This window comes from Crocuta crocuta, unplaced genomic scaffold, assembly GCF_008692635.1.
Source record: "Crocuta crocuta isolate KB4526 unplaced genomic scaffold, BGI_CrCroc_1.0 scaffold978, whole genome shotgun sequence".
Classification (NCBI taxonomy): domain Eukaryota; kingdom Metazoa; phylum Chordata; class Mammalia; order Carnivora; family Hyaenidae; genus Crocuta; species Crocuta crocuta.
The window spans coordinates 276,048-284,677 of record NW_027530876.1 but is presented as its reverse complement, the minus strand read 5'-3'; positions in this window follow the sequence as shown (position 1 = coordinate 284,677).

Here is an 8,630-nt window from a genome sequence, read left to right as displayed (position 1 = left end):
CTCTAGACTTTTCCTGTCCCCCATTCCTAGAACTAGTCATTTATCCTAGTTCAGTCTGAATGAGTAATTGTACCTAGAGATATATAGGAAAATNGAAAATCATACACACACACACACACACACACACACACACACACACACACACCATAATGTATACATACGTACATTTCTTAATGTAGAGGTACATATACATATATGTATGTACACTTCCACACATTTCTATTTATCATCTATCATCATCCATCCATCCATCCATCCATCCATCCATCTTCACGAGTTCATACTGACACCTCCAATTCCAGGTTCTTTCTAGCCTCCCTCCCACTTGGTTACTTGTAACTTCTTTCTCTGTCACTAAGAAAGCTGGCTCCCATCATCCACACTATACGTATGTATTTGTTCAACTTTAGAAGCCTCAGAAAGCAGTCTCAGAATTGTCATCTCATGTCCCTGCATTCTCCAGAGTTCAATATTTGTTTCTTTTTCTTTTTGTCCTTAGCTTGAGGACATACTGTCCAAGGACACCATTGAAAACTTACCTGGGTTAGTTCTTTTCTTCCCCTTCAGGGTGGTCACGATATTGTTTGATGTATGGTTTTTTCCATTTATTTCCATTTGTATTTCACTTTTGGAAAATTCCCTGCAAACTTGTGATTGTATTTATTATAGGTAATTTGACGTTCAGATGCTGTCTGTCTTCTAGTGATGCTGAGGCCATGGGTTTTGTGTAGTTTTATTTGTTCTTTTTTTTTTTTTTCCATTGATTTTTGTTTGGAAGCTACGTTGAGAGTTTTGCCATTATCTTGGTTACCCAGAATTCTCGAAAACAATCAATGTTTTGAATATGCCAATTCTCTTCCATTTGATTTATAGATTGAATGCAATTGTAGTCTAAATGCCATTTTTAAATGGAGCTTGACAAAGTGGTTCTTGAACTTATAGGGAAGAGCCAATGGCCAAGAATCGTTAAAACACTCCTAAAGAAGGGGGTGCAGGGACTTGCCTTAGCAGATGCTAAGAATTATTCTAAAGCTACTGCATTTAAGATGATGTCGTGTTGGCAAAACAATGGGCAAATAGACCAAAGGGACAGAACAGAGAATGTGGAAGCGGACAAAGCACGTGTAGAACTCTGTTTGTGACAAAGCTGGGGCAACTGGTTACCCATATGGCACTGATGGACATCCATAGCGTCTGACGACATCGGGTGTCGGCAAGCCTGGGGAGCCACAAGAAAGCTCGGATACTGCAGGTGGGCCTGGGCACCGGTGCGGTCACCTGTCATTCCTCGGCAAAGGGGGAGCGCACGTTTCCTGTGGCACAGGGACTTCCCCCCAGCCCCCTCCCCAGATGTAATTACAAGAGAAACTTGTGCTGGGCATCAGGACGCCTGTTTGTGACATCACAGGAGGCGGAAACAAACCCGCGGTCCATCAGGCTCATGCCAGCTAGCTCATGGAGCCGACGATGGGGCTGAACTGCTAGAGGTTAGGAGTTAGCCCTCCAAGGGAGCAGAATGCTCAGAGGACAAACGGATTCCGGGTCTCGTGGAGCAGCATGGATGAGTGTTGGGAATCTCAAGTTCGGTGGGAAAGCAGGTTGCAGAAAAATATAATGAGCATGATTCCATCTACGTCAAGTTCAAGTCAGGTAAAGCGAAGCAGTATGTTGTTCGGGATTTTGCCCACAAACGGTGAAACCGGAAAGAAAAGCATGCGGGGCTGGTAAGTGCACAGTTCAAGAAAGAGGTCACCTCTGAAATGGGGGAGTGAAGTGGGGGGACGAGGAGGGACACTCAAGGTCCTTCACAGGTCATGTCATCTGTCTTTTCCCAAGCTGGGTGCTGCCTACACAGACATGCCTGGTATTGTTCTTCATACTCACGCATGTTCTGTCCATATGCTTTTGTGTCTTCTCAGTACCTAATAGAAACAATTTGAAACCCCGAGAGTTCTGCTGAATGACGTGTGGAGAGGCGCTGTGATCCAGTTGTGGCTGGGAACCTCAGAAGCAGCCCTCAGGCTCTGGTGCCTCAGTGGGAACAGGTGCTCTGACCCCAAGTTCTCCGTCAGGCAGCCAGCGCCCGAGGCACTGGTAGGGTGGTGCCCGAGCTTAAAGTGCTGAAGTACTTCCTGCCTCAAATGATCCTCACCTGCTGACCGCCCCAGCCTCCCCCTCCTGGGGGCCTCCTGCCCCCATCCTGCTTCCGTAAAGAGCACTCCGCCTCTGGACCCCTCAAGCAGCCTCCCCGCCTGGGCCATGGGGTCAAGCGCAAGGAACATTTCTGCTGCCCCCGCTCTGCAGCAAGGCCCAGCACCCCCACTCTTGGAGGAGAGAGGACTCAAGGTTACCTCCGCCCACCGGATCCATTAGCCACCCAGTCCACCCACAGCCAGTTTGCCTAATGACTGGTTGGTCTCATTACCGGGTCACCTCCAAGCCCGAATTTGGAATTCAAATGAAGGAGTTTATTTTCACCTTTAATTCTAACAGTGACTCCAGCGTAATCAGTTCTCTAATGATCAATTTGCCAAATTAAAAAAATTAAGCATTTTGAAACCAATTCACTGAAGGCCCTTCTGTCTGCGTGCTGTGTTTCCAAGGACTGCTTCCCAGCAGGGTTAGGGTGTCCCCTCTCCTGGATGCCCTTTTTCTCCTTCTTTCAAAAGCAGCCGTGTCTAGCTGCCCCGGTCAGTCCTTGCACTGGGCATTGCGTCGCCCTGGCTGCGCCCTGGGGCGCCGGGCACACAGCTTTGTCCCAGGAAGGGGCAAGTGGGACAGCCGGTTACTGCCCTGGGCTGCATGCTATGTCGCACTACATCAAATTCACGAAGAAAATGGGACTGGGAAACACAAAGTGTAAAAAATATATTAATAAAACATGCTTGTGCTGAGAACAAAACAACCGTAGAAAAAGACCTTTATACCAAAAGGCAAAAAAGTCCTTGAAGTATTTCCAGAAACGGACAAACATGCCGGGTGTCGTCCTGGCTTCTCATGGCCTCTGGACCCCACGACTCTGCTGTCACTGGCCCTTGACCCCGGACAGGTCACACCAGCCTCCTCCTCTGTAAAATGGGGCAAGAACAGTGTGTCCTTCGGAGGAGTAGGCGAGTTAATCCATTCAGTGTTTGCTGTGGCGCGGCCTGCAGATCCATGTTAACTACTGGAGAAACACAGATTAGAGCAAGCTGCCCTCAGAGGAATCCTTTGTTTTCCTCCTTTGTTGTTTTTTTTTAATCCTTAAAATGCCGAAAAGTTGGGAGAAAATTAAGGCGCAGATGTANCAGCCTGCTTCCTCCCTGTTCTGGTCCCTCCCTCAGCCTGGAGAACTCCATCCAGACTTCTAGATCTTTCTCCTCTACCCTCCCCTGAAAGCCTTCCTTGAGCCCTCACTCCCCGTGAGCCTCCACCAACTTTGGGGAGGCAAAGTCTCCTTTCCTGTCCTTCCCACAGAAGCTGTTAATGGTTTAATCTGGGGAGTGGTGGCCCCCAGCCCAATGAGGAGGTGACTCAAAGAGGTGTCACTTGGGGACAAGGACCCCTTGCTCTCTTGGAACACCTGCTCTGGGCTGCCTTCCGAGGGGGGAGGGAGGTACCGGCAGCACGTTCTAGGCTGGGCTTGTGGACTTGGGACTCGTGAGTGGGTACCTGCGTCTGCCCGCTGGGCTTTCTGGAGGCAGGAGGCTTGCCCGAGGAGCTGCCCGGTGGGGCCAGGAGGGACTGGGGTTGTGTGCTGGGAAGGCAAGGCTGAGACGCCCGTACCCCAGCTCCCCTCTACCCTGGGGGCAGGCAGCCTGGGGCCACAGGGCTGAGATCGGGGCGCTGCCCAGGCCGCTGTCCTTGCAGAGGGCCCTCACCTGGGGGGTGGGCTGTGCACATAGCTGGGGCCCAAAGAGGGAAGGGCTCGCTGGCCCTAAAGTGTCCTTAGCAAAGAGGAGGCTGAGCCCACCCTGGGAAAAGGGTGATGCCCTTGGCAGAAGCCACAGACAAANAACAGGACAAGGCCTGCCTGCCTCAGCTGGGGGGGGGGGAGGGGGGTGTTGGGAAGGGAAGGGAAGTGAGAGCACCCTTTCTCTATTCCGGTCCATTCCAGTCCTGGCGCTGGGGAGGGGGAGTTTCGAATGGGATGTGAATCTGGGCTGAATTTTAATCACGCAAAAGAGTCAGAAAAGTTAATGGTCAGGGGTGAGGGAGTTGGGGTCGGGAGGCGCCAGAACACACCTGACTAGCATAAACAAACCGTATCCTGAGTTATGCCAGCAGGAAAGGTCTGGAATGGTAGGTGGGGCCCCGGGAAGGGCCAGAGGGGCTGCAGGCCCAGGTGTGATCCCTGTCTCCGGGCTCCTCGCCCTGCCCCCTCCAGACGGGGCCAGCCGTGGGCTGCTGGCGGAGCAGCACTGGAGCGCGCAGGGCAAGGGGCCTCTCCCGGAAGGCAGCCAGGAGGGGGGTCTGGGGGTGGTAGGGCAGCACCCCAAAGAGCTTTCTCCTTTCCAAAGGCCAAGCCAGGTTGACTTGCAGCCCCAGAGACATTTGTCATGGGGGGGACACTTGCTGTGGACACAAAATCACTGGGCTGTGGCGTCAGGACAAAGAGTAGGGCAGAGGTGAGAGGGTCCCTGTAGGTTTGGGGATCAGAGGGGCTCACCCCCTGGGGGGTGCAGGTCTACAGGGCATCCCTGGGCCCCTGGAGAATAGACCTGGTTCACCAGGGGAGCTGCAGCCCATAGGGCCCCTGACTCTGACCTACTAGCAGTTTCCTAAGGCTCAGTTGTGCTGTGCAGCCTGGGGACCCCTCGAGACCTTCCTCTGTGGGTGGCATGGCCCTCTTGCTATGTTTCTCTGGCCAGAGAGAAGATGGGTTCCCCTGTCCCGAGAACCCATGCTGTGCCCAAGCCAGCTGCACGTTCTGCCCAAGCATTGTGTTAGCTTTAACATTTGTGTGTGTGTGTGTGTTTCCTGTGTAGTCTCTCTTCGAGGCCTCCTGATCTGTGTGCTCAAGGCATCTGTAATGCCCTGACATTTACTCTCCGACCAGAGGATCTCTGGGACCAGGTTTTTTTTTCCCCACCCGTCTCTCTTTTGGCCACTGTCAGCTGCACACCCAGGCGGCACCGCATCCCATTGCAGGAAATGGCTTCCACCAAGCTGGCTGCCTGGTAGCTGAGTGGAAACCATGGCAACAGGAAGCTGGGAGGATCTTCCCCTCACCCCGAAGAAAGGGCAGCCTATTTCTGGGACCTGAGCCCAGTTATTCACTAGTTCTGTATTTTGCCGTGAATTTCAATTCTGGAGAGCTGGCATTGAGGGTGCTGGGCCCGAGTCTGACGGGGCAGGAGAAGTGACATGCTCCCCTTCTTTCTCTGAAGGAAACTCAACTGGTGGCCCCAACCTTCTAGGCCATTTGTGCTGCCACAACACTCAATCTCTACCCCGGATTAGATCCCTTCTTCAAGCGGAACAGCGCAAGATTGGTGCTTTGTGGGTGACTCGGGTGGGACGGAAACCCACCAGGCTCCCGCTCACTGACTTCTCTCTATTCTAAGAGCCTGCTTTCTGGTTTTCAGCAAAGAGGACCCTCTGAGCCACCTGGCAGTGGGGAGGAGGCTCTGACTGGTAGGGGGAGTGAGTAGAATTCCTTCAACCCAGAGACGAGCGAGCCTTCCACAAGTGTGCACAAGTGCGCGCGTGTGCGCTCACACGCACACACGCCAGCTGTGCGGCTTTTGGTGTAGGCTACTCTGCCCCCTAGTGGTAGGCTGTAGCCGGCACACTAGGCTCAGACAGGCAGGCTGCCACCTGGACCCCCTGGGATTCCTTCCAGCCTTGACTTAGGGGAGGGGTCTTTGGAGACGAAGATTCTCCAAAGCTGGGTCCACGGAGAAAATCGCAGGCTAGGCTTGGGGCGGGAGAGGGTGAGGAGAGCATGCCAGGAGGGAATCACTGCTGGACCCTGCCCAGCCATTCTCCCCTAGGCCCACTCTTCTTGGGTGACTTCAGTCCCTCTCACGTCTGCCCAGGCCTTTCCCCTTGGGGTGCCCCAAACTGGGAACAACTCCTTGATTCTCCCCTACCTCCTCCCCAACACCCAACTCTTCACCCATTCTGGGGGGTTTATATCCCAAATAGCATTCATTTATTCATTCATTTTTAACCTTTTAAAATTTATTTATTTTTCATTTCAATATGGTTGTCACACAATGTGACATTGGTTTCAGGTGTACAGTATAGTGAGCGATTCAACATCTCCATGTGTTATGCCATGCTCGCCACAAGTGTAGCTACCATCGGTCACCATACAACTAAACAGCTTTTAAATAATCCACTCCTGGTAAGCGTCATTGCGGACCTCGTGACCTTTGCCCTCTGATGTCATGCCCGTGAATATGTTACATTGCTTGGGCAAGGGGGCTTTGCAGATGTAATCAAGGCTACTAACCAGCTGACCCGGATATAGGAATGTTAGGCTAGATTATAGGCTGGGTCCAACATTGTCACAGGAGCCCTGACAAGCGGAATGTTTCCAGCTGAGACCAGATCTAAGAAAGATTCAGAGATAATGAGAAGAATTCCAGTGCAGCCATGTGTCAAGGAAATGGTGACCTCAGTCCTATGGCCTCAAGGAACTAGATTCTGCCAAAGATCTGAAGTACTTAGAAGCAGAATTTTCAAGAGCCTGCAGATAAGAGCCCAGCCCATCTGACATCTTTGTTTCGTTTTTGTTTTGAAATTACAGGAAATTCCAAAGACAGTAGAGGGACGTGTTCCCCTCCATGCTGACATCTTACAGAATGATAGTGCAATAGCAAGCCTGCTAGCTTCACACAGTGAACCATGAGATCAAGCCCTGTCTTGGAGCCTGCTTGGGATTCTCTCTCTCCCTCTCTCTCTCTGCCCCTTCCCTGCCCACAAACAATTCTCTCTCTCTCTCTCTCAAAATAAATAAACATTTAAAAAAGCATACAATTCAATGCTTTTTAGAATATTCATCACTATCACCAGATTGGTCCGCAACCATCACCACTATCTCATTCCAAAACATTTTCATGCCCCAAAAAGAAAGCCCATACCCACTAATTACTCACTCCTTTCCCTAGCACCTGGCAACCATGAATCTCTCTGTCTCTATGGATTGGTCTATTATGACCTTTCATATAAATGGAATCATACAGATACGATCTTTTGAGTTTGGCTTCTTTGACTTTGTATAACGTTTCCAAAGCTCATCCACATTGTAACATCTATTAATATTTCGTTCCTTTTTATGACCAAATAATATTCCATTGTATGGAGAGACCACACTTTCTTTATCCCTTCATCTGTTGATGGACATTTGGGTTGTTTTCGCTTTTTAGCGATCATGAATAAATCTGCTATAAGCATTCATGTATAAGATTTTGTGTGGCCATATGCTTTCATTTCTCTTGGGTATATACTTAGGAGTGAAATTGCTGTGCCATATGATAACTCTATATTTAACTTTTTGAGGAAATGCCAAACTTTTCCATGGTGGCTGCACCACTTTACATTCCCACCGGCAATGTGTGAGGGTTCCAATTTCTCCACATCCTTGACATTTGTTATTATGTCTTTTTAGTGCTAGCTACCTCTGCGGGCAGGAAGTAGTACTTCGTGGTTTAGATTTGCATCTTTTCATAAACTCATGGCACGTTGTATATGGTCTTCAGAGAAATATCCATTCAGATCTGCTGCCCCCTTTTAATTGCGTTATTTGTGTTTTTATTATTGAGTTGTAATGGTTCTTTATATATTCTAGATACAAGTCACTTATCAGCTATATGATTTGCAGATAACTTCTTCCATTTTGTGGATTGTCTTTTCACTTTCTCGGCAGTGTCCTTTGTATCACAGAAGTGTTTGATTTTTTTTCTCCTGTCCCCCTCCAACCCAGTCTCAGAACAGAACTGTTTAATTTGGATGAAGCCCAATTTATCTTTTTTTTTTTTTTATTATTTTGTTGCTTGTATTTTTGGTATCACAGCTAAGAAACCATTGCCTCATCCAAGGTCACAAAGATTTATGNATGTTTTTTATAGTTTATAAACTATAAAAGAGTTTTATAGTTTTATACTTTTGACTCTTACATTTAGGTTTATGATGCATTTTCAGTTAATTTTTGTATATGGTGTGAGATAGGGGGGATCCAACATCATTCTTTGGCATGCAACTGTCTAGTTGCCCCAGCACCATTTGTTGAAGAGATTATTCTTTCTCCACTGAATGGCTTGTCACTCTTGTCAAAAATCAGTTGACTCTAGTTGTATGGGTTTCTTTCTGGGCTCTCAATTAGATTCCATTGATCTATATGCCTGTCTTTTGTNCATGACCCTGAGATCATGACCTGAGCCAAAATCAAGAGCCAGACGCTTAACTGACTGAGTTACCCAGGTACCCCAACACACTTATTGATTTTAAAACTTACCATAAAGCTATAGGTATCAAGGGGCACACCTCGGTGGCTCAGTCACTTAAGTGTCTGACTCGATCTTGGCTCAGGCTTTGATTTCAGGGTTTGTGAGATTGAGCCCCATGTCAGGGTCTGTGCTGATGGTGCAGGGCCTGCTTGGGATTCTCTCTCTCCCTCTCTCTCTGCCCCCACCCTCATCAAA